Source organism: Cottoperca gobio, chromosome 5 (assembly GCF_900634415.1).
Source record: "Cottoperca gobio chromosome 5, fCotGob3.1, whole genome shotgun sequence".
NCBI classification, from domain to species: domain Eukaryota; kingdom Metazoa; phylum Chordata; class Actinopteri; order Perciformes; family Bovichtidae; genus Cottoperca; species Cottoperca gobio.
The window spans coordinates 3,540,261-3,560,087 of NC_041359.1; the positions used below are offsets into that span (position 1 = coordinate 3,540,261).

General features: G+C 44.6%; 1 protein-coding gene and 2 non-coding genes across 3 annotated transcripts in view; 2 read left to right on the top strand and 1 right to left on the bottom strand.

The window, feature by feature from the left end:
• Positions 1-19,827, bottom strand: part of mfsd4aa (major facilitator superfamily domain containing 4Aa) — a 72,786-nt gene that overhangs the window by 33,385 nt on the left and 19,574 nt on the right. The gene's annotated exons all lie outside the window — the stretch shown is intronic.
• On the top strand, positions 14-86 carry trnaf-gaa (transfer RNA phenylalanine (anticodon GAA)). The gene has a single exon. It is a non-coding gene; the product is annotated as a tRNA-Phe (tRNA).
• On the top strand, positions 365-437 carry trnaf-gaa (transfer RNA phenylalanine (anticodon GAA)). The gene has a single exon. It is a non-coding gene; the product is annotated as a tRNA-Phe (tRNA).

Here is a 19,827-nt window from a genome sequence, read left to right on the forward strand (position 1 = left end):
TTTGGCTTTTTATGCCGAAATAGCTCAGTTGGGAGAGCGTTAGACTGAAGATCTAAATGTCCCTGGTTCAATCCCGGGTTTCGGCAGCAACAAGCTGTGTTTTGGGGACACGTTAACATGATGGTTAGAGATGAGTACTAAAAGCAGTCTGATTAGGGAAATGTCCCCATTTCATCCTTGTGCTTTCTATTATACCTGCATTGTAAACTGCAGTTTAGTTGGTCACAAGCTAAGAGACAGCACAACAGTCTCTTGATGGCCAATTGAAAATACTGCTGAACAAAAAGTAGATAATTTCTTCTCGACTATATTTTCCACATGACTATATTTTCCACCTGAAGGCCACCATAATTTGGCTTTTTATGCCGAAATAGCTCAGTTGGGAGAGCGTTAGACTGAAGATCTAAATGTCCCTGGTTCAATCCCGGGTTTCGGCAGCAACAAGCTCTGTTTTGGGGACACGTTACCATGATGGTTAGAGATGAGTACTAAAAGCAGTCTGATTAGGGAAATGTCCCCATTTCATCCTTGTGCTTTCTATTATACCTGCCATACTTATTTTGTTTATCTTACTCTCCCTTTCTGTTTGTCTCTTTCAGGGGGATCATACTGGTGGCATGCCTGTTGTTGATCTTCTACACCACTGTGTTTTTCTCTTTATTGGTACATGCGTGTTGGGACTGTGCATCAGCAGTGTTTCCCATCGATGTTGGCTTTACAGAGGACATACTAGACTACAAAGGTAAACTAAAGCCCCTTTCCCTCTGGGCAGAAAACCCACTAACATTGGCTTTTATCTACGTGGGAAGGTTACAATCGCCAATCCAATGAAGTTGGGACGTTGTTTAAAACGTAAATAAAAACAGAATACAACTTTTCAACTATATTCAATTGAATACCCTACAAAGACAAGATATTTAATGGTGCAAACTGATAAAGTTTGTTTCTTTGCAATATTCACTCATTTTGAATTTGATGCCTGCAACACGTTCCAAAAAAAGCTGGACAGGGGCATGTTTACCACTGTGTTACATTACTTTCCTTTTAACACATACACTCAATAATTTTTCGGAACGGAGACACTAATTGTTGAAGCTTTGTAGATGGAATTCTTTCCCATTCTTGCTTGATATACGACTTCAGTTGCTCAACGGTCCGTAGTCTCTGTTGTCGTATTTTGATCTTCATAATGGGCACACATTTCAATGGGAGAGGTCGGACGGCAGGCGGCCAGTCTAGTACCGTCCCACCCTTTTACTACGAAGCCCGCTGTTGTAACACGGGCAGAATGGGGCTTGGCATTGTCTTGCTGAAATAAGCAGGGACGTCCCTGAAAAAGACTTCGCTTGGATGGCTGCATATGTGCTCCAAAACCTGCATGTACCTTTCAGCATTAATGGTGCCCTTCACCATTTGCAGTTACCCATGCCATGGGCACTAACACACCCCCACCCCCATACCATCACAGATGCTGTTTTTTTTACTTTGCGCTGATAACAATCTGGATGGTCCTTTCCTCTTTAGGGCCCGGAAGACACGACGTCCATGATTTCCAAAACAATTTGAATGTGGACTCATCAGACCACAGCACACTTTTCCACTTTGCTTCAGTCCATCTCAGATGAGCTCGGCCCAGAGAACCGGTGGCGTTTCTGGGTGATATATGGCTTTCGCCATATGGTAGAGTTTTAACTTGCACTTGTAATGTAGCGATGAACTGCTTTAACTGACAATGGTTTTCCCGAGTGTTCCTCCTGAGCCAACGTGGTAATATCCTTTACAGAATGATCTCGGTTTTTAATGCAGTGCCGCCTGAGGGATCGAGGTCACAGGCATTCAATGTTGTTTTTCAGCCTGGCCGCTTACTGCAGAGATTTCTTCCGGATTCTCTGAATCCTTTGATAATATTATGGACTGTAGATGATGAAATCCCTAAAATTCCTTGCAATTGTAGTTGAGAAACGTTGTTCTTAAACTGTTGGACTATTGGCTCACGCAGTTATTCACAAAGTGGTGAACCTCACTCCATCCTTGCTTGTGAACGACTGAGCTTTCGGGGATGCTCTTTTTATACCCAATCATGACACTCACCTGTTTCCAATTAACCTGTTAAACTGTGGAATGTCCCAAACAGGTGTTTTTTGAGAATTCCTCAATTTCTCCAGTCTTTTATTGCCCCTGTCCCACTTTTTTGGAACGTCTTGCAGGCTTCAAATTCGAAATGTGGAATATTGCAAAAAAACATGCAAGGCTGCAGTGGATTTAAAGTATCTTTGCCCTGAAAATTCTTTGACGCACACATATAAGACTGAATATAATGTTCTATTTAAAAATAAGATTTGACGTTATTACGTGTTATTGAGAAGAGAGTGCCTTAAATGATAGTGCAGTTTAAGATTGAGCAGAGAGAAGGGGAATGACCTGCAGCAAATTAGTAGCAGGTTCTGTTTCGAACCCCGGGCCGCTGAAGCAAACATTTGAATGTGGGTCACACCTGCTCTAGCAGCTGCACCACCAGGATGTGTAATGTACACGTTGATGTACATTATCTTTTCAACAGATTAGATTTGGTATCTTTACTTGCTCAGCAGAAGATGATGCTGGGGTGGCATAACAATTGTTTCGCTAGTTGGCTGGCTCCATAATGATCCAATACAAACGCAACAGCAACAATGCATACTACGACAACAACAACCCACACTTCTAGGGTTATATAAAGTGTTGATTATGAGAGGGCTCAATTGCGGTTCGCTCCCCCCTTATATTTCGATCGCACGCCAAACCCCACCCGAACCTGTTCCTGAATCAGTCACGTGGTACGGCTTCGAACGTCATCACATACGTCATCAACGCAAGCCTCGATACTCGCTTCACAAAACTTCGCTTCTCGCCCGCGATTACTTGACACACTGCTTCGAAGCCTCAGCAGCAAAGGACAACATACTATTGAACACTGCTGTCGTCTCTTTTGTCCCGATTGAATGTGCCCCCTGACAAAACTCTGGCCCCAGGCAGGCCCCCCAGTGATATTGGCTAGAAACCGCCCTGACAGGGTCAATTCAGCTTCCGATTCTCAAGTTGTGCCTTGCTAATGGTGTATAAGCTTAGCTGACTGGTATTGTAACAACCTGGATGTTTAGATAGCTACCAAGTCTAACAGTAATAGAGGCGTGAATGAACCAGGATCTCTGATACATTTTGGATGATGTAGTTATCATTTCCATCATCTAAAATCCGACCATCCATCATCCTATTTCTTGTGTTAAAGGTGTGCCACAACTGTCCTGGTGACCATGCCAGTCTCGGAGAGATGATGCTGCAGGCTGCTCTGTTGATCGGTAAGACATTTCTCATGAGTTTCCTTCTTCTTGAATGTCATTTTATTCACAATATGATTTCATATAAACCAATGCTTCCACATTTAGTATTTTCACATGACTTGTATCAGGGTTATGCATCGTACATTGTCTTATTTCTTGATACATTGATATTTACTTCACAGTACTGTATAACTGGTTGCCCGTGTTCACAAGGATTAGTGTGACGGTGGGCCGCTGTGTCTGCCATTAAAAATTGTGATGTGCGTGCGTGTGGTGTGTGTTGTGTGTGTGTGTGTGTGTGTGTGTGTGTGTGTGGTGTTGTGTGTGTGTGTTTGTATTCTGCAGGTGATCCACAGTCAGGGAAGTTACTCTTTCCTGTTGTGTTGTACAGTTAGCATCATTCAGTCATGGCTTCTGCCTGTTTCCTGTCTGCTCCTCTATGTCCAGCATTGCCACAGAAGCTGCAGCACAGGGTAAACACACATCAGGTAACATAAAGAGAATGAATTAAATTCCAACAACCTCTCTGTTTCGAGAATAAAAATTCAGCTTTAGTGAAAGGTTGTAGAAATTTATTTTAAGAAACATTGATGTCACACATAGCAACCTGCATACTATGCTAGATGACTATTTATGGCAATGTGACTTCATTTGACTTGGAAAGAAGAGCGTCTCGGGTGAAAAAAAAGATCCAAGAGCAGGGAGGCTGCAGTGGAGGAGAAGCTGACAGCAGAAGCAGTAACACAAGTGACCATAGGTACACAGACTGGATCACGGTTAATTGAGAGAGAATATTGTACCAGTGTGGTGAGATATGATCGGTGGGGAGGCCCGTTGACACCCCTTTGCTGAGGCACAAGGGCATTATCCTGAATAATGCATTAAGAACTTACTGATCATGTAATTCCTTCTTTTCTTAAAAGATTGTTTAAAGGCAGAGTGTAGTATGTAGTGTTTTGGTGTAAAATCAGCCAAAGAGAGCATAAATGAAGATATTGCAAGCTTATCCTTCTATACCACAAAACCCTTATTATCTCAACAGGGGGGCTGTTGTTACGTACCTTTGTAGGGCAGTACTGAAGTGTCATATGTGCAGCGGGCCCCAGCTGTGAAACACAAGAATTCAGAACTAGTAACAAAACACATAACATTAGCAATTTAGAAGAAGGCACCACATATCGTTGTTCTTCTTCTTTGAATTTTTTATAAATAGCTTTTTAAAATTGAACAGAGACTGAGTGTGTGGAACATAACATGAGGTGTTGAGAATGGGATCAACAATTACCATCTTTCTTATTCTTTTTGTGATTGGTGTAGAGTTAGGGAGGGCTTTTGTTGTGTGTACCCTTATTTGAGCAATTTTCAATACAGTACTCTATGGCCGTGTCTTGATGACAAGACACTAAAAGCTGGCTTCCTTTGTATAATTCACTTTGTCACAATAAGAACAAGACTGCCCCGTGTGTGCTTAAAGAGAGAGCTGAGAGAGTAGGCAGAGTCGGTTAGTATCTAGTTTCAAACAAGACAGTGGCTGGAGTATTTGTTTAAAAATGTGACGAGCATATTGTTGTCATAAAGTGTGGCAACCATTGGTCAAATGTGAATGTGGAAGGGTTCGTTGGCACAGGGGACAGATAATCGTTTGTTAACAAAACTGAATCAACCTGTTGTAATCTCTCAGAGTCCGTCCAAAACACAGACATTGAAGAGCTGGCAACAGACCAGAAGGCTCGTGGCATCAGGGGTCGCCGAGAGGACTGGGGGGGAGAGACGCAGAGGAGCACAAATGACCGTTAGTGCGCTGGCGATGGAAGAGAGCATGGAAGGGGGGGGGGGAGAACTGCACCTTGGCACAGCTCGGGGTACACGTGTTCCCCAGAGGGGGGGGTGAAAAGAGGGGCCCACATGCTCGGGCCTCCGGCAGTCGCAGATAGGACTTCATCCTGGTCTCCTCCTCCGACCTGAAATTTTTCACTTCTAAAGAACTCTATTCAAGCCTATGATCAACAATAGCCGGTCTCTCTAGTGAGGGCCAGTAGCTTGACTTAATTTAATTATGGGGCACAATCATCGTCTTACAAGGGTCAGCATTATCTAACTCATCTTCTAGCTTGTTATTCAAAAGAGCACTTTAAGAATGATTAAGTGATTTAACACTGCACTTCATTTCATTTTGTTGGGAAGCCAAAGTAAAAACATACATTGTAGCATTTCAGTTGTGTTCGGGTTAGGCTCGCAAAAGCAGCAAACATGAAGTATACAGACTGCCGGTAACTCTTGATTGGACACGTTGACGATAGTCATCCAGGTAAAAAAACATCACGCATTCACCAGTGACGGCGTGGTGGGGTGTCTTCTGGGAAGGAGGCAGGAGATTTGGTCATGTGGGGGTGTTTTGGTGGTGCGTTTGGAACTGGGTCGGCCTAATGTGTTGGGAGGGGCTGCGTGGATGCGCTGAGATAATGCTGCTGATGTGTGGATTTAGGTTGTATGTGGAGGCTCAGGAAGTCAGAGAAGTGAGTCTATGGGCAAGAGTGAGGGGTAGGGGTAGATGTGGTGAACAGCTTTGGGTTTGGCGTAGTCTGCTGGGTGGCAATTCAACATAGGCAGCACACAGATGAGAGTCTATGGACCGATTAAGCAGAAAAGAACAAAAGCAACGCAAAATCAGCGAGCGGCCACTGCAGCAGAAAATCCTGGGTTGGGGGGTGGTGGCTGCAGGGAGCAAACAAGCGAAGGGTGTGGGAAGCAGCGGAGAGCGCACCCACCTGTCAGGCTGTGCTGGTTTGGGATTGACATGCCTTCCCACGCAGCCAGCAAATTAACGGCGGACTAACCGGCGCAAACGGGAATTTGAGATTAGGTGTGAAATCACCTTTATTGGGGTATTGCCTTTAAATATGAACAGTGAATGGTATTGTATGGATATCTGGGGCATGTATTCAAACATCTGCAGCATATTTAAAATATGACCATATATCAGCTCGGGCTTTAATTTCGCTGACTTGAATGGAGGCCGTCAGACATTAATAAGCACATTTGTTATGAGCGAATACAGAGACGTGATTATTAGAGATGCATTTTAATTGTTTATTGGCTCCCCCACATCTCTTCCATTAAAACCTTCCTCTAGGTCCACATTTGTTTGCGAGGCACTCGGTCGGAAAAAAACATGTGCTGTATGGGGGATATCCACTTGAAGACAAGTAGCGTTGTTAAACATGTGGTGAAGAAAAAAAGTCATCAACAATAAAAACTGGACGACAAAAGCAAGAAGCGTGTCTTTTTTTTTTCAAAAGGAGATGTTACATTTCAAGGTAAATTGAAGAGAAACATCAGGTCAGACTTTATGACAAGTGTTAGAAATATGTGCAAAAACGACAAGGGTGTTGCGATGCCTGAGACTTAATGGAGGGGGGTGGGGTTGGTGGGGGTGGTGTGTGGGGCAAGTGTCAAATGGCTTTGGGTTGTAGCCAGCTATTTTATAGTTTTATCAAGTTACGGTCTGCTGTGCCAAGAGTGGGGGAGTCAATCTCTTTTTTGTGGGTGTTGGGTGGGGGGGGGGGGGGGTGTGTTGGCTTGATTACTATAAATTCAAATAATAAATATTGTGTGGTATGCCTAATCACAAATCCTTGGAAATCATTTTGATATAATTAAAATATTAGATTACTTTATAAAATACGAAGTGCATAATTTTATCTGCTCCTCCCTTTGGGGAAAATAACATTTCTCAGGAAGCAGAAGCAAAAAGTAAAGGAAGCGTCGTAGGGTCATGAAAAGGCAGAGCCGAATCGGCAATACTACAGGAAGCCGCGCCCGAGTTTTAAGTGCAACGTTCGATCACAACATTTGCATTACGATATCAACACGATCAAAACACTTACATACAAAACATAATTAGATTTCTCGCGTCCCACCCCCGCGTCAGGTGGGCATAAGGACCGCCATAAGGCTTTGATTCCTGCAAAAAATAGGCATTGCCACCATGGGGCAAGCCGTCTGCGGCTCAGTCGATCTACAAGAGAAACAAACATAAAAAACACATGGCACAAGACATTAAATCAAGACCGCAATAGCAGATATCTAACTATCTGGTCCTTGAGCAACAATAGAAATGAATCTTAACAATTCTATTGGTGTTAGCAGAAAATTAAAGATTACACAAAACATACCAGGTTTTATATATATATTATATATATATATATATATTATATATAACATATATATACTAAATATTATTATATATATATGTATATATTATATCTATATATATATGATATATATCTAATATATATATATACTATATATATATATATATATATTTATATACTTTCTAATTTGTTAAGCCATATATGTATAAGCAGTTTGGCAGAGACATGGGGCATGATTAGATTTACAGCTCTGCAAATACCCATGCTTGGCAGTCTGTATGTGAACATCTTTGCATCCCGGAAGAACACATTGCAGGTCATTGAAAGTTCCTAGCATACATAAGGCTGTGGACCACACGAGCTGCATGTGTTCGTGTCATACACACCAAACATCCGCTGTGAGTTTTAACTTACTCAAACTTCTGGGGTCTCTGGTTTGGTCTAGTTAGGGTATATAGCTCAAAGATATTGCATAAAAAGGCAAACAGGAATCCTGTCGTGTAGCTGTTAGGCTGTAAACTAAGTTTTAAAATGTAGAACTCCATCGCCCATTTTGGGAGCTTAACTTGGGCTTGCTGTGGTAAGCAACCGTATATCAAGTGAGCGGACTGGGGCAGGCTGAGGGAGCATTGTCTGTTATTTTAGGTAAGAATGAGCATAGACGCTACTAAGATTCGGCGGTCATCGCATCCGCCTGGTTTAGAAAGGGAGCACGTCTTTCGGTAAAGACACACTTAAGCGTGTTCTATCCAAGTATCATGTAACCAAGGTGGCGATATACATTTTCGGGACAATTATTTCGGCATAGAAATGTGGGATCTACCTCGAGTCTGTCACATTATGGCTTGCACAGTCCATTTACAAACAGGTGTAGAAACCTTTTTCATGGTCTGATTATCTAGAGGTAGGGGTTTAAGGGCAGGACGGTTTGTTACAGTCCTGCAGTATTAAGAGGTGATGTCAGTAGGCCCGTCAAAAGTTTGGACATTCTCGTTCACATTGAATGAGAATTGTGTCCATACTTTTGAGCCTGTACTGTATTTGTCAGGTGGTCTAAGGGCTTAGCTAAGGCTTGGCAAAGTTTAGCGAGACTGTTAAGAGTCTAGGCCACTAAGTTTGGAGGTTCAGTCTAAGATAAAATAACTATATCAAGCAACATTAATCAGAGCCTATTCTTAGCAGTGGGCGCCAAGGAGAACATTAGTGTGGTATGACCAACAAGGTTTTCAAGGAGGTCTGGAGAGAGTCTGTGCTTTCTGAGACAATCCTTTTTTGGCTTTATTTTCAAATACTTCTTTAACTAATAGTTTGACATTTTGGGAAGACACTTGGCCAAAAGTAAGCAGAGGAAGATTAATACGCTTTTCTTTCTAGCGTATCTGGAGCCAGGCAGCTGGTTATTTAATCTAGGGGCTTACTGATGGTTGTTATATCTCGTAATTGTAAGAAGTGTGTTTTCGGCTGTTCGCTGAAAGCTATTTTCGGCCAGGAGCTGTTGCCAGACAACCACAGACTCCAGAAGGTCACTGGCTCCCAGTCCATGAAATATCAAGGCACATACAGCACCGCACAAAACTTAAACTTAAGCTTTAGGGCTGGGCCATATATGGATATTGTACTATCAGACAGCCCATAAAAAACAGATAATCGTTTAGATTTTGGATATCGTATTATGAAGTGTTGTCTTAAGGCTGCATTACAGTAGTTTAACTTTTCTGATTTACACTTGTCATTTAAACGCCGCATTAGCGTGCTATCATTAATAATCAAAATCTCTTGTGTAATATTTTGTGAAATCCAGACCACTATCACAATTCTATTATAATTGGTTCGAAATATTGTGATAGGGGTTAGATTTTCCTCCATATCAGTCCCCGTCCGCCCAGCCGTCTATTTGACGTTTGAATAGGTATCTCTACACCTGATGCTGGCCGGGGTTGTAGGTACATTTAAAAAGGCAGTCACATCAGAGGCAGGAATAAATAGCAGGATTTGTGTGTTGTTGCTTGCAGAGTCCATGGGCACACAAAAGGGTTTGGCTTCACTTTCTTTCAATCCACCTGAAAGGCTTAACTGTCTGGAGGTATGCAGCAACAGCGCAGTGCACACTGGCTTTCAGGGCTTTCTCTTGCTCCTGTAATACATACACATTAGAAGCATTTACAGAAGGGCATGATCAAAGTTCAGTTCAGAGTCTGGCCATGTGTCAATAAGAAAGTCAAGGTAAAAGCCTGTTAGATATGGGCTAAAGTTCGCCAGCATTTTCGATAGCATGGCAAACAGTCCACACTCGGCGGGCAGGTGAGGGCAGTTTGATGGGCTAGGTAAAAGACTAAAAGAGTTGCCAGGTAAACATGGGCACATTATCAGGTCAAAGTCTCTGCCGCTTCAACAAGAGTCAAAGTTGTTAAGAAAGAGCACAACAAGAACAGAGGCATTGTCGAGCGAAGAGGAGAAAACAGGTAGGAAACTAACAACGAACATGTGTATTTTTTGGCATAACACTCTTTGGGGTGTCAGGCAGTTAATAATGAAGGGATTCTAATAAAAGATAAAAGGAACGATTCAGATATTGTCAATCCACTGGTCTGTGTGTCCAAGTAAGGGTGAATCCAGCAGATTGTCGGGGCTGCGCTGAGGGTCGCAATAAACTTGCACAAACCTGTTGCTCATGGAAATTCCTTCGCTCCCTTCCTTCAACGACGGTTGTGACTGAGGATCCGGGGCAAAAGCCAGACAAAATAGTATCCATATGTGTGTCAAAAGGAACAATGGAATCAGTGTGTACGGAGTACAGGATAGGCATCGCTCAGGTGTAAATGTGTTAAATCAAAACACACTGAACGTGTTAGCCTTAGCGCGTCATGCTCAACATCTCTCGGCATATCTCTCGGGCCTCCACCCACCCTGTTTGTAGTGTGACTCCTGCGGCAGTGAACTCTTAACTTCAGGCTAGGTTGGTTGTGCTTGATGTAGATGGCCATGGTGTACTGGTCGGGTGGGGTGTGGTGTGGGGGGGGGTGGTTCTCCCACATGAATTGGCCTGGATATGAAGCAGGAAGGGACATTGGAGGTAAAGGTGTCTAGGGCTTGTCTGGGTCCAATGTTGTGATACTGTAGGGGGGTTAATCCTATGTCTTCTGAGGGTCGCGGGGAAATGGGCCGGGCGTGTTGGTCCGCATCCATGACTATGTACTACGGGAGCTGGAACTTCGGACTGAGGGTGAAGACCAGACGGAAACTGGAAGCAGAGCACAATTTGTCAGACAAAGACCATGTGCATAAAAAAAATAAGAGCAAATGAAACAATACTAGACGAGTGGCAGAAAGAAACGGTATAAACACTCTAATGTACTAACTTGGAATGGGTGCAGGTGGGTGCTCCCTGGCGTCGTGTGGGCTGGGCTGTAGGGGAGCGACCGGACTGAGCGTGCTCGGCAGAAGTGGGATGTTGGACAGGCAGGGACGTGGGAGTCCAGCACAGAGTGGAGTCTGGCGGAGGCGAAGACAACAAGAGAGACTCAAGTGTTATTTTATGGGAGCCTACAAGGCATCGCAGATATTGGCTGATTTTAGATTTGCACAGATTCATTGTGCAGTTTGCAAGCACTTGGAAGACGATAAGTATAATGAGATATTGGCATTTTTGTTGGATGATTCATTTAAGTCTCGCTTTTGCTTTACATTGTCCCTGTCCGGCTTTATACTTGCTTATAGTCAAACGTTGGCTGCTTTTGGTGTAGGAGTATACGCTTTTGGTGCTCTAACCGCACATCCACAGCTGACATCTCGATAGGAAGGTTTATAGCCAATGGGCATATTCAAATATTTAACCTTTTTTTATTAATTATTAAGTGGCTTTTGGAAGAACGCACAAATAATATGGACCCACCACGAGGCAATTGTTCCCATGATTATTACTGTTGGTAGGGTCAACTATTTGGCACAGACAGTTGATTCATATTCGGCCCAAATGGAAGGACTAATTACAGTCATCAGATCGGGATTGTTTTTCTATTATCTTTGCATAGCATTTTGATTATTTATTGCTGTTGGGATTCTAACGAAAGAGTATTAAAACCTAAGTAAAACTAACAAAAAAAAAATCTATAAATTACTGAAGGCCTCTTTGGACAGTTAAGGCCCTGGGAACATTTGGATGTGTAGCCCCTAATATAGAGTTTAAAATTGGGTAACGGCGCTATATGAGGTTGTGGGGGAGGGGGGACTAACTTTTGAAATGGTATAAATTGGCCTGATTATTTAATATTATTATTAATACAAGAACATTTCTTTTATGATGCTTGTAGTGTGGGCATCCATGCGCATCCATCCATCCCTCCTCCATCCTCGTCTGCGCTTATATTCCGGGGTTCGGGGTCGGCGTGGGGGGGCAGTCCATTGATCTCCAGTAATAGGAACGCCTAGCCAGCCCAATCTCGCCGTCTCGCGGGCCACATCTGGCCAGCTCCGCCTGTGGGATCCAGGGCCTGAGGCGTTCCGTCTTAGGCGCTAGTGAGGAATATCATCTCTCCACCGATTCTCCTGGGTCTTCCCCGTGTCTCTTGCTCCAGCTGTGACGTGCCTGGAACGCAGCGCTCCCTAGGGATGCCGCTTCAGGGTGGGCATCCTTACTAGTATGCCGCGAACGCACCTCATACGCCACCTTCAACTGGCCTCCCGGCGTTCAACCAAGAAGCAGCGGCTCTACTCCGATTCCGTCACGGGATGGCTGAGAGTCTCGACTCTATCTCTAAGTGAGAGGCTCAGCCCTCCGAGAACTTTTTTTTTTTCCGCCACAATCTCTGTCTTCAGTCATGACGCCCGCCTTCATGAGCGCATAGGTGAGGGTAGGATGAAAATCGACCAGCAGATCGAGAGCTTTGCCTTCTGGCTCAGCTCTCTTTTTGTCACATCATACGGGGCGGGGGTAAAGCGAATTGCCATCGGCACCGGGGTGGGGGGGGGGACCCCGCCCCGCTGGCTGCCGATTCTCCGGGGACCGAATCTTCTCGCCCATGTCCTCCGTGTCACTTCCCAACAAGAACCCCGAGTAGCTTGAACGTCCGTCACTTAGGATAAGGGGGTCTCATTCCCATAGCCCGGAGTATGCAATCGACACGGTTCCTGGCTGGAGCCATGGCCGTCAGTTTTGAGGTCTGATCCTCATGCCCAAGCCTGTCTTCATCACAGCTCTGTGCTGTGAACTCGATATCAAAGGCAGTGACTGCTGAGGTCACAGACGCGATGACGCCATCAGGAACCACATCATCTGCAAAGAGGGCAGTGTGTCGATGATATCCTCAGGTCACCCGAACTGTCAGCAACCCTCTCTTCGCTTGCCTCGTCCCTCCATCGACTACACCTGCGATATCCGGTCGCACATGAAAATTCACAACAGGATTGGTGTATAAAGTCTCCGCCGCTGGCGGAGGCAACCTTCACTGGTACGAGTTTCGACTTACTGCCGAGTACGCGGAGCACAACTCTCGGCTTGGGCGTACAGGGATTTGTGATGGCCTCAGAAGTGACGATGGTCTTCCTCCATCAGGGGTCTTCTCAGCTCACTGCTCTCTAACTTACCCATATAGGGCAGATTAGTCGGCTTCAGGAGTTCTTGCAAAGTGGGCTCCTTCGCACCATCTCACGCGCCCGATAACCTTTTCAGTTCAGTTTTCAGTCGAAGTCAGCAGGTTTTCCACCCTTGCTGTAGCATCAAGGGTCTGGATGGTTGCCCTGCTTCGCCATCCATGCGGTGGCCGGAGTTTTCCCAGAAGGAGGCACCCTTGGTGGGCGCGACGCGAAAGATCGCTTCTCCATACTTCTCGCGACTATCTCTGGCCATCACGCCTCTGGCTTGGCCTCTGGCCACGGCCGAGGCTGCCACCCTTCAAGTCCGTCGGTACGCCTGGTCAACTTTTTCGCGGAGTCGCTCTCCTCGCCAGATAACAAAACGCCGGAAGTAAGATCGCTTCTTTTCGCTTCTTTCAGTTCGGACTGCTTCGCCTTCCCTGGACGGGCACCGGGTCCACCATGGTGTCAGTCCGCCCCTTGAGCACCTAAATGCCATGAGACATCAGCTCTTCATCACCGCAGCTTCGGTTTGAAGCATGGGCCCAGCCAGGTTGCAATGCCCCTCCTCAAACTGTCTGCCCCAGGTGCTTCTTCCTCCAGACGGCTCCAGTTCCCCCTCGGCACTACCCGTTTGGGCTTAGCGCTGGTTTTTCCATATTTTTCCTCTTTTCCCCCACCCCTTGATTCAACTCACTACCAATGGTTATCATTGACGAGGTCTGGTCGCGTGAGGTCCCTGACGCATTACTGTCTGCAACGCTGGGGTTGCAGGTGCGTCCTGTCACAGCACGCCATGTGACAGGCGGCATCTACCGACCCCATGCGTTTTTCCGCATTGGTGGTGGGCCCCCAGGATGGATGGATTGGAGGCACCGTAGGCGTAGGCTTCTTGCTGGCTGAGCGCGACGGCGTGCTCCGTGGCAACCGAACCCCGGCCCACCAGGCGCTCACTGTCGGCGCTCGCCTCTGTGGCCTGGCTCCAACGGGTGGTCGCAGGCTGGGCTTCCTCCGGCAGGGTCTCTCTTCTTTCTTTCGCGCTCCTTTTTTTCCCTTCCATGAGTCGTTTTGATTGTTGGGGCTATTTTAATTTAATTTTACAAACCGCAACGTTGCATTACGGTGTGAGCTCCGAAAAAAAAAAACAGTATACTATAATAGTAAAAGACTCTTACATTTAACTGTAGTTAGAAAAACTGTGAAATTGTGAAAACTGCAGCAGTGTGAAGTCGCTCAGTGGCTAGAGAGAGGTGAACTGTGTGTGTGTATCATAAATTGTGTAATTATATATGTACAGTTGTGAAGTGTTCCATTTCTACTCAATATTAATGACTTAATATTTTAAACATGCACACAATTTATAATTCAATCTGTAAATATGGCAACCTAGGTAGCCATGAGTGCATCAAAAACATCAAAATAGAGCTTGGTTATCAATTAAAAAATTCGGCATGCCTCTGCCAACAGGTATTCAGGTTCTGGTAAACATAATAGACATAATTAATAGATCATTCGCCATCTATGGCAAGCAAGCTGTATAAACAATCGCGTAAAATCACAGGTACTGTACATGAACTGTGTCTACCATGTGCTCACACCTTGGGAGGAATGTATACGTTAAAGACCTGTGCACATCTTCCCTGGTCTTGTCAACTTTTACTGTCACTTTTAAGCTGCACTATGTCTATATCAAGCAATTATGTATGCTGCTGACACCGGAGGAAAAAGCTGGATGAAATATGTATTCTTATATATTGTTACTGTGTTTTATTCTATTTAAAATTGTAACTTCGGCCACTTTACTGGCTGCTCCTCTCTGCTCTTTGCTGTAACATGTAAATTTCCCGCGTCGTGGGATCAAATAGAAGGATTTCTGATTCTATCTAATGTAGTTAGTATTTTGAGAATGAATTATGGTGTCAAATTTGAAAATCCTGAACACAGCGGTCAGTTTAGGCAAGCTATGCAGTCATCTTGGAATCCATAATGCATCTGTATTGACCACGCATTAAGTCTTTGTAACGGCCATCCTATTGTATGAAGAGGCAATGCTTAAGTCAATCACTGAGAAGGAGAAGACAAACTAAGAAAGAGGAACTCATTCATATGCGAGGGCTGACTGTAAGTCCGTTAGCGGCTTGGATCTCATGATGCGCAGGCGAGGAGGGGAATAAAGAATAAAATCAAAATACAACACTGTCTGACCTGAACGGGCAGAAAATCTAATAGACTTCTTACTTCTACAAGCAGTTGCAGTGTCATGCAAAGCAGCATTAGCAATTAAACCCCAGCAAAACACTAGTCAAACAGGTGGAGGGCCAGGCATTACAGATTTAATGGGGGGCTGGCCGTCCACATGCTGGTCAGCATCAGTAAAATATAGATTTGTTTTGTATTCCTCTAGTTCTTTCTATTCGGGGCAGCTTAGTACAATCACTTTCAAGAGAACTCTGGGGCCTTGGTTTCATCAAGTCAGGCCTGGGACGAAATTAAATAAATACGGTCCGAGACGGTAAGCAAATACTTAGCAAGAAGTAGCCAAGTCAATGCACTGTATAGGGCTACATACTAATCTAGCAAACCAACTCAGTGCATCAAAACAATCGCAGTAACTATCTATTACAAAGCTTCGATGGCTGGCATCTCATTTACAGTTGTGTGCTAATAGTAAATGCTCGGCCTTCATAATGGTACTGGAATAGAGCAGGGACAGTCGGATGGCGCTGCACTGTCATTACAGTTCCTCTTCGGCTTGTATCTCCTCATTACATCTGTCCTTCCAATTGTATGAAGAGAGGGGCTAAGATAGGTAAGAGGAGAGGCAAGTAATGCATACGAGGAAGCAGCATAGGCCGCAATTGGCCAAGATCTTCATCAATCAACAGTCACTGTTCTATGGCCTGTATCTTACTGCACTCGAGTTCAACTTCGTTTGGCTGTTCGGGAAGAGCTGGTATTCCAGCTCACATCGAAAGCTGGTTATAAGGTCTGGCTCGTTAAATCTAGGTTTTCTAATGTACTATGACGTGTGTTCACAATGAAAGAGGCAGGTTGCTTAATTGAAAGTGCCTTTCATCCAGAAATATAATCATAAATATCATTTAATATGTGAAAAAGGTCATATTCAAATATGGTAAAGGATTAAATAGATAATTGCGCAAACTAGACTAGAACAGAGGATCTATAGATTGGGAAGAGAAAATTATACCCTTTGATTTTTCAAAAAGGTCTTTAAATAAGTATAGTGCTTATTCAGGAGGATGTTATTTGAGGTGAGGGATTGCAGTTGTGGTCATTTGTAGGGCGGGGTGGGTACTCTCTCGAATGGCCCTTTAGTTTTTTTTTTTTCTTTCGGGGTGTTTGTTTAAAACTTCAAAGCTTGTGCTGGATTTGGTTGATTGGTGGGTGGTTTGTATGTAGGTAGAGGCTCTGTGGTGTCAGTGGTATGGTTGGTCTGTGTTTCTATTCATTTGTAGCTGTCTATGTCGGTGGACAACTATGGGGTAATATATACTGCAATAGGAAAGCGAAATGTACGCGGTTGGGAAAGATCTGTGTGTGGTGCTGGATGACGAGTAAAGAGTGAGGGACTCTTCTGGGGTGGGGGGGTATAAAATTACCTTTTGTGTGAGAGCAACATGTTTGGGCACAGGTCAAATTATATTTTGAAAAGGCTAAGACGCACCAAAGTGGTTGAAGGAGAATATTTGCATTCAAAACATGTTGGAATCTGGATTTTACAAATATTTGTTTTCAATACATTTGACGTACATGCGGCTGTGGAGTGCGTGGATAAATAAAGAAATAAATGCGTCGAACAAGCGCTGCACAGGCCACCACTGGAAGCGAATTCCTACGAATAGTATGGAATGGCCGGAATAAGAATAATAATAATAATACTGTCGGTATCTTATAATAATAATAGAAGTGTATCCTAATCTTTATCTTCCAATTACATACAATACATACATACATACAAACATAAATAAAAATAGCAGTGAACATACAGACAAGTCATACCTATACATACATACAATCATGAACATAGACATACGAACGACTATAAGGGGCAGTTATCTGATACGTTGGAAACGACTGTAGGGTACCTCCAATGTGTGATGAGTTATTTTGTGTAAAGGGTCGGTGTGCCTGGGTGTGGTCGTGTGGGTGGGGATAGCCGTGGTGTTGTGGCTTAATGTTTCGTGACTAAATGTTTGGTGTAAAGGTGGTGGATATTTACCTCAATTAAATTACTTTCACAGCCAAATGAGGATAAGCCCACGTCTCACCTCACTCACCTAGCATTGCTGGTGTATAGAGAGGCAGTAGGTAGAGAGGGGCTGCAATATGCATGGGGAGAAGTCAGAGGCGGTAACTAGCAGAGTTGGCGGGCTGATTTCTGCAGGATTCTTCGTTGGCTTGCGTGTTCTTTAATAGCTCAGACAGAGTGCTGGGGGGGAAAAAAAAAAAAAAAAAAAATTGCTGGTGCTGCTGCTCATTGAAAATGAACTGGTTTCAGCGTCCACCACACATGGTCTCATCTCCAGACACGCCGCATGCCACTGTCCACCTGTGGAGAGTACAGATAACAAATTTCTACATGCAGTTCATTCAGTCACTTTGTGCTTAACCCTTGTTCTTCTCCTCAAATACCTGGGTCAATACAAGAGTGTAGGTGTGTACTTCAATCATTTAATATCTTCAGCAGTAGCAGAAAAAAAACTGTAATCCATAAGCGATCCCTCAGCAGACTTTAGGCTGTTTTGGTTCATCTCCGCCGCTCTGCATGCTCATTAGTGTTGTTGTCAGAGTAATGATCTAAACCCCATTGTTGCAGTGGGCCAAACAGCAGACAGGGATTTTGCGGGGCTCTCAAAAAACTGTAGGGCAAAAACAAAAAACATCTGCGGATTTCATCAGGACTGTGTCATGTTTAGATCAGATTTGATTGACACAGGGGTCGCGGGGCAAAATTAGGAAACCCACCGCTCACAACTGCTTCAGTTTCTGATTGATAGAAGTATGTGAGCATTATAAGTGGTGATTCCTTTCAATTTGGTGTAGTTGTGTGTCCCACCTTTTGTGTGCACTAGTGTGCTCGGGGAGTCAGTCAAAAGCAGTAGCTAATTGTGTTTAAGCTTGGAACTGGTGAAAAGAAACTAAAACTATTCTAACTTTGGCTGAACATTTTGTTCAAGTAGTACCTTTGATTGATATCATCAGGGTCCTTTAAAAATGTAGTTTTCCTATTATTTCTCCTCAATTATTTAAGTAGCATTGTGTGAGTATGTGTTACTATGTATAGCTAGGGCCTTCATCTTGTTCCTTAGTGCGTACCATGTGGGGTTGAGAAGATCTGCGGACTCCTCGATGCTCGCTGTCAATCACCCAGTCTCCTGGGATGATTCCATGCACTAGGCTTGGGGATGGGCTGGCTCGGAGGATGTCATTTTTTCTGGTAGGGCTGAACGTTGATGATGATGGGCGGATGTATTCAAGTGAGTAGAACCGCCTTGGGACGGCAGATAGAGGAGTGTGTGCTGATTTCTTCCGCCCCTCAAGATTGAAGCTTGCGAGATCGTGCAAGTGGGGGGGGGTTTGGGGGGGGTGGTGGGGTTGGACATCAGGGTTGGGCGCTATGCTAACCTGACCGCAGTGCTGGTGCTAGCTTTGGAGGGTGTTTCCAAATTTGATGACGGATGGTAGAGCAGATGTTGGCTGCTGTGGCTGAGGCGACTGCTCTGGCCTTCTGGGCGCTGTGGTCAGTGAGGCTTCTCTTGTCGTCCAACTTCTCTGGGGGGCGGGCTGGTTCTTCTATTTTGGATGGCTCTTAAAGAGCTGCGTCCATTTTTCAGGCGAGTTGAGGTTGCAAGGAGGGTGTATGCAGGCCAGAGTGAATGTAGTATTACTATTTGATTGCTTATGCGGGAGGGGCCGGGCAGAGGGCTGCTGTGGTAGCTGCGGTCACTCAGGCTCAACCGCAACCCTCCTGCTAGTGTGCTGCTGTCTCCCCTCTTTAAAAGATGAGGGATGCCCCCAGCACCCACATCTCATGCCCTCCGTTCGGCGTGGCAACATCTCCTTTCAGGATGTCAGGATAGGACACAAACGATGACAAACTTCTGACGCATTAAGCCTTCTTAGGATGTTCTGTAAGTACAAGAAAAGAATTCAATTGGTGCAGAAGCAGGATATTGTTAGTTTTATAGCTCTTTGTTGATAAATCAAAAAGTAAAAAAGCACATAATCCATGGCAGAACGCAACAGTGAGAGCGAAACAAGACTTCGAGCGACGCTGGATGAGTGCTCTTCTATTACGCAAAGAGGCAATCGTAAAAATAGTAAAGAGGTGAGACTGCGAGCAAAAAAGCGCTTGTACGTGGGACAGCTCTTTCGCTTCCTGTCTGTGCCAAACTAGCAGTCCAGCTACGCTGCAGCCATAACAGACCAGGAGCGTGGCGGCCCTCCCAAACGGCCCATGGGGTCATGGCTGTGCTTCTGCCAACAGCAAGGCAGTGGGAGACAGACAACACTCTCTCCCTGTCCTCTCTTCCGTCTGTCACGAGGGCACAATTTTTAACCATTCTGAGCATGCAATTAACTTAAGGAGGAATAAGTCCTCTCAGAATAATCCCAGTTGCTGCTCAAATATGTGTGGTAATGCACTTAGGGCCTGCATGTTATTGATTTAATTATGATGACAATTAAAATCTGATCTCATCTATATATGGGGCATAACGGGCACACGCATCTTGGTCAAAGCTCACCTTGTTTTTTGTTTT